Source organism: Theropithecus gelada, chromosome X (genome assembly GCF_003255815.1).
Source record: "Theropithecus gelada isolate Dixy chromosome X, Tgel_1.0, whole genome shotgun sequence".
Taxonomy (NCBI): domain Eukaryota; kingdom Metazoa; phylum Chordata; class Mammalia; order Primates; family Cercopithecidae; genus Theropithecus; species Theropithecus gelada.
The window spans coordinates 149,574,040-149,590,013 of record NC_037689.1 but is presented as its reverse complement, the minus strand read 5'-3'; the positions used below and the strand labels follow the sequence as shown (position 1 = coordinate 149,590,013).

At 36.5% G+C, this 15,974-nt stretch overlaps 1 pseudogene; it reads left to right on the top strand.

The window, feature by feature from the left end:
* Positions 1–706: 706 nt before the first annotated feature.
* LOC112615305 overlaps positions 707–15,974 on the top strand; it is a 64,535-nt pseudogene continuing 49,267 nt past the window's right edge.

Genomic DNA, 15,974 nt, shown 5'->3' with positions numbered 1-15,974 from the left:
GCTGCTATAAAGACACATGCACATGTATGTTTATTGTGGCACTATTCACAAGAGCAAAGACTTGGAATCAACCCAAATGTCCATCAGTGACAGACTGGATTAAGAAAATGTGGCACATATACACCATGGAATACTATGCAGCCATAAAAAAGGATGAGTTCATGTCCTTTGTAGGGACATGGATGCAGCTGGAAACCATAATTCTCAGCAAACTATCGCAAGAACAGAAAACCAAACACCACATGTTCTCACTCATAGGTGGGAATTGAACAATGAGATCACTTGGACACAGGAAGGGGAACATCACACACCAGGGCCTATTGTGGGGAGGGGAGAGGGGAGAGGGATAGCATTAGGAGATATACCTAATGTAAATGACGAGTTAATGGGTGCAGCACACCAACATGGCACATGTATACCTATGTAACAAACCTGCACGTTGTGCACATGTACCCTAGAACTTAAAGTATAATAAAAAAAATTCTAAAATGAAAACAAAATCTTTATTTGTATACATATATGTGTTCAAGTGTGTTTGCACATATCTGCATGTATTATGTTATATGCAGTGTCTACATAACAAAGTCTCATATTATCAGTCAAAAAACCCTTAAAAGTTCTATTCAGCTTTTTTCACACTACCTAGAGAGGGGTCCATAGGGCATTGTTCTGGATTCCTGGCATCGCTTAAAGAGAAACTTTCACAATGTCTGGAATCCTTGATATCCTACCAATGAAGGAGGATGATATCCTCAACTTGCTTGCAGCAGGAACCCACTTCAGTAGCCCCAACCTTGACTTCCAAATGGGACAGCACAAGTATAAAAAGAAAAGTGATGGCATCTGCATCATAAATATGAAGAGGACCTGGAAGAAGCTTCTGCTGGCAGCTCGTGCCATTGTTGCCACTGAAAACCTTGCTGATTTCCCTGTCTTATCCTCCAGGAATTCTGACTGCTGGGTTGTGCTGAAGCTCACCACTGCCACTGGAGCCACTCCTATTGCTGGCCACTTCACTCCTGGAACCTTCACTAACCAAATCCAGATGGCCTTTTGGAAGCTCCATTTTCTGGTGGTTACTGTTCCCGGGGCTGACCACCACCTCTCACAGAGTTATCTTATGTTAACCGGACTCCCATTGCTCTGTGGAAAACAGATTCTCCTCTGCATTGTGTGGACATTGCCATCCCATGCAACAAAGGAGTTCCCTCAATGAGTCTGATGGTGAATGCCAGCCTGGAAGTTGTACACATACATGGTACCATCTCCCATGAGCATCCATGGAAGGTACTGCCTGATCTCTACTTCTATAGAAATCCTGAAAAGACTGAAAAGGAAGAGCAGACATTGCTGAAAAGGCCATAACCAAGGAGGAGTTTCAGGGTGTATGGACTGCTGCTGCAGCTCCTGAGTTCACTGCTACTCAGACTTAGGTTGCAGATTGGTCTGAAAGTGTGCAGGTATCCTCAGTGCTTATCAAGCAGTTCTCTACTTAAGACTATAGAGTGCTCAGCCTTCCAGGGAAGACTGATTTGCAGCTCCCACTGCTTAGACCACTGAATGGGTAGGAACAACCTCTGAGTGATCTTAAACTGTTCTTCCATAGGCTCTTATGCAAGTTAGAAATAAGATTGATGGGCTGGGCACGGTGGCTCAAACCTGTAATCCCAGCACTTTGGGAGGCCGAGACGGGCGGATCACGAGGTCAGGAGATGGAGACCATCCTGGCTAACACGGTGAAACCCCGTCTCTACTAAAAAAAAAAAAAAAAAAAAAAAAATACAAAAAACTAGCTGGGCTAGGTGGCAGGCGCCTGTAGTCCCAGCTACTCGGGAGACTGAGGCAGGAGAATGGCGTAAATCCGGGAGGCGGCACTTGCAGTGAGCTGAGATCCGGCCACTGCACTCCAGCCCGGGCGACAGAGCGAGACTCCGTCTCAAAACAAACAAACAAAAAAGAAATAAGATTGATGACAAATAAATGTCAGTTTCCAAAAAATAAATTTTATTAAAATTAACTTAAATAAATACACATTCATATAAAACATATAATTAACACAAATTCCTTTAGTTCCCATGACTTAAATACATCTTTAACAAATACACCAGTTTTAAAATAATAAAATAAAAATATAAATTTCTTTAAAGTGGACAACATATATTTTTACCCAAGTTTACTGGTCAGTTTTATATTTGTCTCTACTAAATATTTTAATATGCCAAGATTTGTCACAAATGATATAAAACTACAAACCCAGCCTTAAAAAATAAATCTTTATGTAACTTTTTAATAAATGAAATTAATTTATCTTCTAAGTTATCAACAAAGTACTCATGAATTTAACTTTAAGGTTCTTAAACACCTAATATTTACAAACTATAAAAATAATTAACCAAAAACCTTAGAATGATAACATTGACTAATATCTCAGTTTTCATAATCTAAACTATTCAAAATTAAGTTAATATAAATACAATAAACATCATAAACTTTCCATATAATTTTACATCTTAAAGTTATGTTTTGTTAAATTTGAAAAAATATAGCTCTTAGCTGTTTACAAGAGATGCATTCTTCAAAATCCACAAACTTGCTCAAAGTTCATGGCAAGCTTACACATAAATATCCTTCTACAAGGACATCTGCTCAGCAACTGCTTGTCCCAACTGGGACTGGCATCACCCTTGTTATGGATCTTTGTAGCCAAGGATAATCATTTCAAAACAATTAAGTAATCCTCCTCATTAAAAAGCAAACAAACAAGCAATAAAAACCTTTGTCTTCCTTTACTTCCCTGAATACACACATAGTTTACTATGACATGCATATTCCCATTGCCATGCTGTATCCCAAATACATACAGTTTTGGTTTAGAGAGCTTCTCTCTGATGGTTATTTAGGTTAAGAGCTGTTTTTATTTTTTATTTTTTATTTTTGAGGCGGAGTCTTGCTCTGTCGCCCAGGCTGGAGTGCAGTGGCCGGATCTCAGCTCACTGCAAGCTCCGCCTCCCGGGTTTACACCATTCTCCTGCCTCAGCCTCCTGAGTAGCTGGGACTACAGGCGCCCGCCACCACGCCCGGCTAGTTTTTTGTATTTTTTAGTGGAGACAGGGTTTCACCGGGTTAGCCAGGATGGTCTCGATCTCCTGACCTCGTGATCCACCCGTCTCGGCCTCCCAAAGTGCTGGGATTACAGGCTTGAGCCACCGCGCCCAGCCTTAGGTTAAGAGCTGTTAAATTCATCTTTAAGTTATTAGTTTTAGTTTTTTTAAAGTTTTCAATTCTAGAATGTTTAGTTTATTAGTTTTCATAAGGCTCCATTTTTATTAATATTAAACATAGTAGATTCATAATAAACGTATTAAAATCTATGTCTCCAAACACCATTATTTGGATTATCTGTGTGTTTATTTCAATTTGTCTTATTTGTTTTGGGTTTTGTTCATATTGTTTTGTCACCTCCTATGCATAGGTATTTAAGATTGTGTTCTGCATGTATGTTTGTTGTGGCACTGTTCACAATAGCAAAAACTTGGAACCAACCCCAATGCTCATCGATGATAGACTGGATAAAGAAAATGTGGCACATATACACCATGGAATACTATGCAGCCATAAAAAAGGATGAGTTTGTGTCCTTTGCAGGGACATGGATGATGCTGGAAACCATCATTCTCAGCAAACTAACACAAGAACAGAAAATTAAACACTGCATGTTCTCACTTATAAGTCAGGGTTGATCAATGAGAACACATGGACACAGGGTGGGAACATCACACACTGGGGCCTGTCAGGGGGTGGGGGGCTAGGGGAGGGATAGCATTAGGAGAAATACCTAATGTAAATGACGGGTTGATGGATGCAGCAAGCTTCATGGCACATGTATACCTATGTAACAAGCCTGCACGTTCTGCACATGTACCCTAGAATTTAAAGTATAATTTTAAAAAATATGACAATAAAAATAATACAAAAAAAGACTGTGTGCTGGATATCATATGTGAAAAATTATAGAGATAATTTGAGGCCTAGAAAGATGCTACCTTCCTACACAGAAGATTTGTTTGCTTCTGGGTTAGAGCTAAAGGAGCATTATCAATCCCAGAAGAAGCTTAATCCATTCAGGTTTGAAGATGGTTCTATGATGATCTTAAAGCACTACAAGTCCTAGTCTAGGCATGCTTCACTCTTACTCCTCGAGAACTAATTTTTGGGGTTTTAGCCCAAAGCCTGAAGATTTTACCAGCCTGTCTTTCTCCTTGGCAGGTCTTGGACTCTAGTTTTTGTCTTCCTAAACATAAGGACCTGTTAAAATTTCTGCTCAGTTTGTAGCCTTTCAGTAGTCTCTTCTGGAATGGAAAAATTTCCCTAAGGAAAAAGCAACCACCAAATCTCAAATTACCTCTCTGGGTTTTCTTCTTCTTCTTTTGTACTTTTGCTAGTATATTTCTTGTTTTGTTAGCTCTATGATGTCTTCCATCATATTTTTAAAAACATATTTAGATTATTTGGTTGTTCTCAGTATGAGGGATGACTTTCATGATACAGTCTGTAATTACTGGAATTATTATTTATTCTCTTTGCTTTATACTTTCAGCCAGAGACTCAGGTGGGAAGTGTAATTAGCCTGTGGCTAGACTACTCAGAATTTTATTCCTGAGGTACATGATGTTCTGGGGGGCCGTGATGTATCTCGACTGATTTTTATCATTGGAAATTGGAGTATAGGAAGATTTCCCAAAAAGTCTCCTGAGATTCAAACATAAGTCTCCCTGTCACCCTTGAATATCAACAATCTTATTTCCTGTTAAAGACTGATATTAATTATTTTAGACAACATAGTAACCTATATATTGATTGTCCATCAAGTGTCAAAAAATACCTGAAATGACCATGTTGCAGTCTCAGTTTTCAATACAGTGAAACCTTTATTGAGTGCTATGGCATAAGTCTTCCTTTGTGGGGCTCTAAGACCATTATGCAATCATAGCCCAAAGATGTGAAGAGGGGAAGCAAACATTTTTCAAGTGAGTGATGAGTTGTAATCCTGAGAGGCTGTTCTCCATCCTCTACCTCTTGGTTTCTACATTAGTGTGTTCTAGCCATGGGACAAATGTTACCAAATTTTAAATATTACATCTGTCCATAAAGTAAAGTTTGTTTAGCATATTGACCAAATCTCTTATAATCCTTTTTGGGTTTATGAGTTATGATAAAATATCCAACTATGCTTATTGACTTGTTTATTTCTCTTTGTATCTGTCAACTTTATATCTGTTGTTACTATGTTACTAGGTGCATAATTTTTAAATGCGACATTTTGGGGCAACGTTAACTTTTTTTCATTATAAAGTGATCTTCCTCTCTAAGATTGCATTTTGCCTTAAAAATGTCTGAAATTAATACAACTATAAAAATTATATTTTATTAGTGTTTGCATAATCTAACTTCTTATATTCTTGTAGTTTACATATTCTTATATTTTGAATGCATCTTTTGTGAACTGCTTAAGGTTGGATTTTTTTCATTTTGGCAATTGTCTTATTTTGATTAAAACATTTAGTTAATTATAATTTATATAATCATTTCATTTAGCCTTTATTTCTTTATGTATCTCACATTTATATGAGACAAATTATCTGAGATATCATGTGGAATAATAATTTGCCTTCAAAATAAACTGTATCCATTATACACTCATAGATAATAGCTAGTTGGCTAGTTTAATAGATAGTTATTTGACTTTTTAGTGTTTGATTGTTGGTGGCAATCTATAATTTTTTGTCTAAAAACTGTCATTATCTTGCCTCCATTCTTGAATGGTATGTTCACTGGGTATATCATTCTACGTTGACAGTTATTTTCCCTCAGTATATGGATGAAATCATTTCACTATTTTCTGGCTTCCATTGCTGCTGTAAGCCAACTATTAATCTACTCTTTTAAAAGTTATATGTCTTTTTATCAGGCTGCTTTTAAGATTTTCTTTCTCAGGTTTCTGCGATTTCACTATAATGTATCTAGCTGTTGTTTACTTATTCTCTTTACTTATTCTCTTTTATCGTTGGGATTTTAGAGAGAGGAGGGTCTTTCTAAAACTGTGGTTTGGTGTCTTTCATCAGTTGTGGAAATTTCTCCACTATTATCCCCTAAAATATTTCCTCTACCTGATGTGTTTTATCTTCTCTTGCTGGGATTTCAACTAGATATAGGTAAGGGCTATTTATTGTATCCTTTACATCTCTTATTTTCATCTGTATTTCCAGCTTTTCATATCTACTTGCTGCATTCTGAATAATTTCTTCTTATCTGTCTTACACTAATTATTTCTTCAGCTATGTATAATCTACTGCAAAAGCATGCATTGAGTTTTTAATTTAGAAAGACATACATAGATAGGTATCTTTAATTTGCAGATATTTTCAAGTTTTTTATTACTGTATATATAAGTACAATTATTTAATAATCTGTATCTGACAACTGAGTTTTCTAAAGTTTGTGTCTTTTTCTGATATTTGCTGTGTTTTGCTTTTGTTTTTTTTTGTTGTTGTTGTTGTTATTGATGGTGTCTGGTTTACTTTTATGCCCAATTATCTTTATTGTACTGGTAATGAAACCTAGGATCAATGTGATTCTCTTTACAAAATATTAGCTATTGTATGGGACAACCAGGGGACTCTTCTAATATGGAACCACTTTCATTCAAGTTGAAGACTGGAGATTTATTAGACTACCCTCACTTTACTATTACTTAAGCTTTGTGAAAGGAAAATACCTTGGGCCCCCACAATCACTAAGCTAAAGGGGAAAACTTCTTAGGGCAAACCTGCCTCACATTCTGTTCAAAGTCACCCCTCTACTCACCGAGATAAATGCATATCTGATTGCCTCCTTTGGAGAGGCTAATCAGAAACTCAGAAGAATACAACAATTTGTCTCTTATCTACCTATGAGCTGGAAGCCCTCTCCCCACTTCTAGTTGTCCCGTCTTTCCAGACTGAACTAATGTTGTTCTTACATATGTTAGCTGATGTCTCATGTCTCCAAAAAATGTATAAAACCAAACTGTGCTCTGACCACCTTGGGCAGATATAGTCAGGACCTCCTGAGGCTGTGTCATAGGCACGGGTCCTCAAACTTGGAAAAATGAACTTTCTAAATTAGCTGAGACCTGTCTCAGATTTTCAGGTTCACATTTTGATAACCACAAAGATAGTCTCATAGGAGGTGCTCCTGACCTTTGAAAAATCTTCTATCTGTGCTTGGTATCAGATTGAGCTATGCTTATGGCTCAAACCAATAGGACAATTTGCTGGGACCTGGAAGCACCCCCTCCAGAGAATCCCTGATCTGCCAAAATTTGGTCTAGATCTAAAATTTATTTTGCTGTACAACTCCTTTTTATTGGACTTGTACACACTTCCAACACAAGGAAGACAAGTTTTCGCTGCTTCCATGATGATGGAAGGCAGGAAATTCCTTTATGGAGTTTGAGCTCACTTCCAACAGGGAAGAAGAAGGGTATTTTTCCTGCATCTAGGATGGTAGAGAACAGTCTTCAGCCTGAGCCTATCCTTAGGCAAATGACTAAATTGAAGTATGTCTTGGCTAAAGTTAAGATTAACAACAAGCTGATCTTAATTTCTCCTTACCATTAGAGTGCTCAATAACCGTATAAGTTGTGCAATTGTTTGTTTTGCTTAACTGTTTTTTGTTGTTGTCATTGCTTGTTCCTGTTTTTGTTGTTGTTTCAGTCTTTTTCCCATTGGGTTTGATCAGCTCTATCTGACTTGATCAAATCCTGAGGAAGTTCCAAATTATGGGGAACAAGACCTCTGAAGGGGTTAAATTCACACACACACACACACACACAAACACACGCGGTGGTGTGGTACAAGGAGAAAGAGGGCCAGCAAAGAGACCAAAAAAAAAAAAAAAAAGAGGAAAGATTTTTTATTTTTATTTTTTATTACAAAGGGACTTTATTTACATAACAAGGTCACCTTTTTACTAGCCAGACCAAACTGAAAAAGCAATGGCTATATCTCTGAAATAGCACCAATTTGTCCTAGCTGAAATATGGTAATGAGATTTAAGAGGGTATTTTTAAAAGGATCTCAATGCATTACCTGTTTATAGTTATTGCAACAGAGATTACTCTTAGGTCTTTAAGGAAGAATGTGGTTTAGACACTTAGAAATGTCTTTGTTAAAAAAAAATTAAGTGTACTGTAAAAGCATCATGTGGTCTAACCTCATAATAATTATCCCTTTGTGGAGACCTAGGATTCAATGTAGGATCTGTCCAAAGCTCAGAGATCCAGGTAAAAGATAGGTAGTCCCTATCTAAATAAAATTGGTCTCCTTATACAATCCTATGATAGATTTCTATAATTCATGTTTGATTTGGCATCCATATTTAATCTCCCTCTAGTACCAACAGACTTTTTCTCTCTGTACCTTATGATGTAAATTTTGCTATTTGATTTTCACCCCAGTTGTTTGCTTTAATATGCAAATTTAAGGTTATTTAGCTGACAACTTCCTAGGGTTGTGAAAGAGGTTATCAAGAATCTGAAAGTTTAAAATCAGAAAATAAAAAGGTTTTTATAAAACTATAAGTTGTGCTTCTACCCAGCATGCCTAACATGTCTATGTATTTATGTGTTGCATACACAATGTTTCACTATTGAAAAGATATGAAAGACTGCTAATTAATTGGCTTAAGAAAATAAAAGCATTTGAATCAAGTATTTTATCAGGAAAAAATAAAAGACTAGTCAAATGCTTTTTCAAGTTTACATAACTTAAGTAAAATCTTTAATAAATAAGCTAGCTTTAAAATTATTGGTAAAGTAATATTAGAAATGTCTTAAGAATCACCAGCATACATTTATTTGCATGTATTAATCAAGCAATTTCATATTTATCCCTGCCAAATATTATAAGGTGTCAAAATTTGGCATAGGGGTTACAAATCTATAAACCCAGCACAAGACAGAATGACCTTTGCTTGTGTAATCTTTAATAAATCAGACATTGATACTGGTTTAATAAAAATAGTTACATCTTGAATTTAGTAAGATTACCATAACTTCTATACTTGTGGCTCTAGGCAGTCTAGTCCACAGGCATTAAAGTTTGTTTTGGTAAGGACTGTCATCATCTTTGTTTCAGAGCTAAACTATAAAATAAGTTCCTCCCAAAGTTAGTTTGTTCTATGCCCAGGAATGAACAAGGACAGCTTGGAAGTTAAAAGCAAGATGGAGTCAGGTCAAATATTTTTCACTGTCTATTATAATTACGCAGTGGTGGTTCCCTAACCTTAAATAATGACAATCACGGTTTTTATAAATAATCTAGGTACAAGATTAGAATAAAATAATTAGATATATATTATAGGATAAATACTTATAGACAAACTCATCATAACTTAGAATCTAAAGTTGTGTTAAATTAAATAATAGATATATTATTTGGGTATTTTTCCAATAAAAATAGATTTGTGAGAAAACATTCTTTCTAAAATAAAAGGGTATTCCTTTTTAAAAGTGAACAATTTTTGCCTAATTCAAAAGTTTATTTAAGGGTCATTTATAAAACAAGGTAAAAGAAGCCAGGAAATAAAAGAGATGTTAAGAAAGTTATATAAATAAAGAGGGGTTTTTTTGGTAAAAAAGCTAAAGAGAAGTAATTTCATATGAGAAAGAATCTTGTAGGATAAATTTAGTTCTAGAATAAAATGACTGGTTGTTAAGAAAGAGGGACGTTCAGAAAAAAGCAAATTCTAAGGATGTCGTAAATGGTCTGTGTAAGTCATAAGAAAAGGATTTATTTTTAAAAATCAACAAAAATTTATATATGATCATGTTGTCTATGATTAAAGGGGAATTATACTGATCTTTCTAGAGATTAGGTTTGATGTAAAAAGCGCATAAAGAATTGGTTAGAACAATGAAATTTTCTTAAGGGTTTGATTTACTCTTAATAAATTATAAGAAATTTTAATTTTTAAAATTTCAACCCAAAGTTTAACTTTTATTGCATCTCACTGGTTTAAGTTTTTTCTCCCCTTTTAAAAGGCATGAAAAAGTAACATTCTCCTTGAATTCATTTTCAGCTCAAATATATGGTTTTTTTTCCTCCTTGGGTTCTGTTTTCTGTGGCCTGATGCTAACAATGGTTTCTTGAAGATCTAAAGGAAATGTTTTATTCCAAAATAATATTCAGCGCACTGTACAGTGTCTTTTCTTTTGCCTTTTGGTAACTGGTCTAACAGATTTTACATTTTACCAAAATAATTCCTATGGTGTTATTATTAAGTTTGGTTTGCTTAGGAAAAACTGATATTAAAAAATATTTTTTTAATTAAGGTTATTACACTCTTGTATTTTCCTATATGTGCTTTGAAAGTTCTTGTGACATTGAGTTACAGAGCTTTGTCTCCTGGGTCTAAAAAGAACATCAAGACCTGCTAAATCTTAAATACAAGCAGCAATTAAAGCCTCATTTTCAGTCCCAGTAGAAGATGCCAATCAAAATAAACTGCCTCCCTGAGACACAGGGCGAGAAATTAAAGCTAATTAACTCCTCAAGGACCAGGGACGATAACGGAAGACATAAGCATGTACGATTGTAAGCGCTGATTTTGAGAGATAAAATAAGTTCCGTTTCTCTATAAATTAATCATGAATGTCAAAGGCACATTGATGCAAGACCAGCATATGGGCCCCTGGGTCAGATTAACAGGGTTTTCTTGAAACATGAACTGACTCCTTAATAAAGGTTATAAAGGCTTATGGAAGCTATATCTTATGATCAAGATGAAAATGTTATAGATTATAAAATTTTAGAAAACAAATTTAATTGGCTTCATGCTGGTTTTTTTTAGGGCTTATTGTTTGAAAAATTATGTCTCCTCTCTCAAAGAATGAAGGTTTTGCCTTTTTTTTTGGAAATCTTTATCACTTTGGTTAAATGAATAACTAATTTTACAATGATCTGTGATCCTGTTTCATAATATCAAGTGTTTTAAACCTTTCATATTTGACACATTTTCCAAATCAAATTGTAAATTATGTCTTTTTCTGACCTAATTAATCCTTTAAGATATTATTAATAGGTTCCCTAAAGACCAAAAATGACATATTTGCCTTATATGGTATAAAAATTATACAGGAGGCATTGTCAAATATAAAATTGTGTCTGGTTTCCTTTGGGCTGTATTTGTATAAATGTGTTATTGGTATGTGCTCCAAAATTATGGGAAACCCCTATATTTCTGATACGACTTAATGTACACTACCAACAATAATTATAATTGTTATGTTAAATTATTGTGTGCCACAGAGGTAATAAATTTCCTTGTTAATTGTGTCTTTGCTTATGGCTGTCCTAAAACTTTTTGTCATCCACGGACAATTGTTGCCTTGTTTTGGTCCTCTTTAGAATGTGGTTCTATAATCAGCTATAAAACTCTTAACAGGTGCTTTTGAATGCAGGTTTCTGTGACATCATAATAGAGGAAATACTTTCAGGACTCATGGAGAGCCGGCATGTTCATGAATATGAAACCAAACAGAAATTAACTGCATATACTAAACTAATACAAGTATGAAATAATCTTTTTGAAATAATATAATAATATAAATAATATAATAATAAGATTATTAATATCAATAATCTTTTTGAATAATCTTTTATGAAATAATAAACTTTTTGCTAAAAATGTTGCTGACCCTTTGTTTTTCTTTAAAAAAAACTTTAAAATTATTTAAAGCTTTTAACAATTGAGTAAAGTATACTCCTATGGACAAAATTTGGAGCATATTTGTTTCTCTCTACCTGATTTCCACAGAATTCGGAAACTATTTGTGAGTATTCTTAAGTTAGGATGATATAGTCATTTGCATAAGTGCAATAAGAATCTGTTTTCATTTGTAACAGGACACAATTGGAGAAACTGGCTATTTTACCAAGGCTTTGACTGGAATGGAGTGCTTTCCTTTAAGGAATCAAACCTGACTTACAGAACCAATAAAAGCCCTTTGGAAAATCTGGGCTGATACCTTTGTCCACACAGTCCCTCTACAGGATTCTTGACCTGTGGGAAGTAAACAATGCCACTTTCTGACAGGCCCAGGAACCCCAAATTTATCTTGCAACCTCAAGAGGAGAGGAATTCACCCAACTCATAGGTATTTAATGGTACAAATCCATGGCTGGGCTTGGCTTTGAAAAAGTCTTATCTGAGATTCCTTCTATGAAACAAATTCCATCAAAGTCAACTAAAATAAAAAGCCTATGTGAAAAATAATTATTCTTGCTGCACTTCATACAAATAATCTGGCCAAGTACAATAAAGCAAAATAATCCTACAATAATTTCTCTTTAGTGAAAATGGGAAACTGGAGATGGAAAAAAATATGTTTCAAAAACTATATTACACCTATTATTAGGCTCTAGTCAATGTTTATTATTTTCTACACTTTGGACCAAATTCTAATTTTTCTTGGCTACAAGCCTTGAAAATAATGTTTATGTTTATTTTCCTTCCTTTCTCTTCATTTTTCCTAATGTGGAGTCACCAAAAACTAAACTGTGTTTTCTTAAAACCCTGGGAACTGAAACCAGACAACTTAAACTTCAGAAGAAAATAACAGCAACCTATTTATATACCTAAGCCACTTTCATACCTGCCTATTGATGTATGGACTTCAGAGGAATGTGGTTTATATCAATATTCCAGGATTATCCTTTTGTTTGTTGTTGTTTTCCTCCCTTCCTCCCCGTATTTTCTCTTCACAGGACATGAGACATCACAACCTTCTAAAAATGAGCTTTCCTAATAACTTGGGACCTACCTGTCTAGGAATAAACCATCCTAACTATGAGAGATCAGACTAAACTTGAGACAAAAGACTGACTCATTTTCTTCTAAAATACTTTCTCCAAAAGATCATTTGAAAGAAAAATGGGGAAATGTGAACGGAAAATATCTTGGGCCCCCAAAATCACTAAGCTAATGGAAAAGTCAAGCTGGGAACTGCTTAGGGCAAACCTGCCTCCCACTCTATTCAAAGTCACCCGTCTGCTCACCAAGATAAATGCATATCTGGTTGCCTCCTTTGGAGAGGCTAGTCAGAAACTCAAAAGAATGCAACAATTTGTCTCTTATCTACCTATGACCTGGAAGTCCCCTCCCAGTTTCGAGTTGTCCGGCCTTTCCAGACCAAAGCAATGTTCATCTTACATATGTTAATTGATGTCCTGTGTCTCCCTAAAATGTATAAAACCAAACTGTGCTCTGACCACCTTAGGCATATGCTGTCTGGACCTCCTGAGACTGTGTCACAGGCATGGGTCCTCAAGCTTGGCAAAATAAACTTTCTAAATTAACTGAGACTTGTCTCAGATTCTTGGAGTTCACAGCTTCAAGACCAAAAGAAGGTTGATTTGTTATGAATACCCAAGGCTGTAGTTCTTTGGGGGTATCAGGCAATTGTTTGGAGAGGACTCTAAAAAGGAGTTTTTACTTTGTCTGTATTCTAGGATTTGATTCCTATTTCTTTCATCCCAAGAGACCAGAAGACATAACAAAACTCACAAATTTGGGGATCTGAAACATCCATTGGTAAAACCAGGTTCCATGATTATTTAACTTCTCTGGGATCCCATTTTTAAAACCTCTGTTCTGCTATAATTTCTTTCTATTTTACTAGTTTTTTTGTTTGTAATAATTTTTATAACTTATTTAGCATTTTAGTTTTCTTTAAAGGGGAAGTATCAACCAACTAGCCTAGTCTGCCATTACTGGAGCTAGAAGTCCCCTTTTTTTTTCTAAGAAAAGAAAAATATATTATGTTTTTAAATTTTTATACAAAAGATAATAGCTTACATAATGTATAACCTATAACATGCCAGTAAGACAGAATTCTTAGAGCCTTCAGGAAAAAAAAGTCATTGTTGGTAGCTAAGTCTTGGTTCTGGGCATGATGGCATCATTAAGGGGTCTGGCTTAAACAAATGTGGACCCAGAGGAGGAAGGATGGGAAGAATAGGGGATACGGTCACCACCAGTTGTGTTACTGTGTAGGGACGGGGGTGTCAAAGAGCTAGTTACTATTCAATGAAGCCGTTGGGAGTATCTGGACATAAAGCAGTACTTGGTACAAGCAGCCCTCTCCCTTTGCCAATATGTACCAAATAAGGACAACTTGTACTACTAACTTGTTGGTTGAATGAAGCACATGGAGCCTGAGGCCAAACCACTTGGTTTGGCAGTTGAAGTCAATATTATAACCCTTTAATACAGCCTTTTATCTATAGTAAAGTGGCTTTAAAATTACATTTAAAAGCTTTGAACAGGTTTCGTGTGGCAGAGCACACTTTGGGCAGAAGCCGGGGGAACAGTCAGGGGAATGCCCAAGGTAATACATTCCATGACAATTTTGAGTTCACAACAAAGGAAGAGGCAAGAAAGTCCTTCCGCTGACACTGTTGAGATGAGTTTTTTACCTTAATTCCCACTGCAGATGTGATAACACTAAGGCCAAATCAGGGGCAGAAATTTTCCAAAGCTACACAGACAATGTGAAAGAATAGAACATGGCATCTTCCTTTTTAGACCAGGGTCAATTTCCCTGCACCTCATTGCTTCAACAATATGGACAAAAGAACAGTCTGAGAATAGTGTCAGTGGGGAGGAGGTGGGGACAGCATTGGGCACCCATGGTGCAGGAGGGGTCATGATGGTGGCTTGGCCCAGACTGTGACTTATTAGAGATGGAGAAAAATGGATTTTGTATTTTTTTTTTGTATTTTTAGTAGAGACAGGGTTTCACCATGTTGACCAGGCTGGTCTCAACCTCCTGACCTCGTGATCCGCCCACCTCAGCCTCCCAAACTGCTGGGATTACAGGTGTGAGCCACCACACCTGGCTCTTTTCTTTCTTTTTTTTTTTTAAATTTTTAAGTTCAGGGTATATTGCAGATTTGTTATTAATATATAGATAAACTTGTGTCATAGGGGTTGTTGTACAGATTATTTATCATCCAAGTATTAAGCCTAGTAGCCATTAGTTGTTTTTCCTGATCCTGTCCCTCCTCCCAACCTCCACCCTCTCATAGGCCCTAGTGTGTGTTGTTCCCCTCTACATGTCCATGTTTTCTCATTATTTAGCTCCTACTTATAAGTGAGGGCATGCAGTATTTGGTTTTCTGTTCCTGTGTTAGTTTGCTAAGGAGAGGGCATTTTTGAGAGTGTACACCTGGCAGTGTGAAGTGGTGACATGCGAAAAGAGACCTGAGGTGAGCTGAGAAGGGCAGATGGCTGAGGTGCAGTGAATAAGGGCCAGACTATGCCAGGCTTTACAGGCCTCAGTGAGGGATGAAGACTTCATTGTACCTGTGTCTGGAAGCCACTGGAAGGTCTTGAGCAAAGGCAATGACATAATCTGATTTGATTGACAGGCCACTCTGGTCACTATGAGGTGATTACACTGCAGTGGGGGAAGGGGAGACCCAGGGAGGGGGACAGTGGCAAGAAGGCTGACACCTCCCAAGCCCGCCACAAGCCACATGGCTTTCACACCTCCCAAACCCACCACAAGGCATGTGGCTCACATTATACATTCAAACTAGGTTGGGGCAAGTGGGTCCCCCCAGGTCCTAGGCTTCATGGTAACATGTCCAGGGACTTCAGAGGTGATGATTCTCATGGCCACTTTCCTCCTCTTTTCCATCTGTGCTCCCCAAGTTTAGATAGCTTAACAGAAGGCGCTGAGCAGATCCTTCCCGCTGGTGCAACACCCTACTCTATGTCTGTTCTGAGGCCTACTCGCTTACTTGTATGATCCACTGTCCTCTGAGGGAAAGGGGTCTTGCCCTCAGGAGAAAACCAAAAGCCCTTGAGCATTGACCAGCTGCACTAACTGAGTGGGCTCATTTGCTGAATTTAGGGGAGGGGGACGGACC